The sequence below is a fragment of the Callorhinchus milii genome, unplaced genomic scaffold, assembly GCF_018977255.1.
Source record: "Callorhinchus milii isolate IMCB2004 unplaced genomic scaffold, IMCB_Cmil_1.0 Scaffold14, whole genome shotgun sequence".
Lineage (NCBI taxonomy): Eukaryota > Metazoa > Chordata > Chondrichthyes > Chimaeriformes > Callorhinchidae > Callorhinchus > Callorhinchus milii.
In genome coordinates this window covers 12,696,396-12,696,959 of record NW_024704755.1, presented here as the reverse complement: position 1 = coordinate 12,696,959, position 564 = coordinate 12,696,396, and positions in this window count along the sequence as shown.

Here is a 564-nt window from a genome sequence, read left to right as displayed (position 1 = left end):
TCCCACCCTCCCACAACACCCCCCCACCCCCCACACACCACACCACTCCCCCCTCCACACCCCCCAACACCACCCCCTCCTCACCCCCCACACCCCACACACCCCTCCCCCCCACACCCCCCACACCACACCCCCCCACCACCCCACACCCCCCACACCCCACCACACCCCCCCCACCACCCCCTCCAACACCCACCACCACCCTCCCACCCACACCCACCCCACCCCCCACCACCCCCCCCAACCTCCACCACCACCTCCCCACCCCCAACACCACCCACACTCCCCCTCCCCAACCCTCACACCACCCCCACCACACCCCCACACACCACCCCTCCCACCCCCCCACACCCCCCCACACCACCCCCACACACCCCACACCTCCCCCCTCCCACCCCCCACACACACCCCTCCCCCCACCACACCCCCAAACACCACCCACCCCCCACACACCACCCCCACCCCCACACCACCCACCCCCCACACCCCCACAACCCCCCACCCCACACCCCCCCACACACCCACCCCTCCCCACCACCCCTCCCACACAACCACCCCCACCAC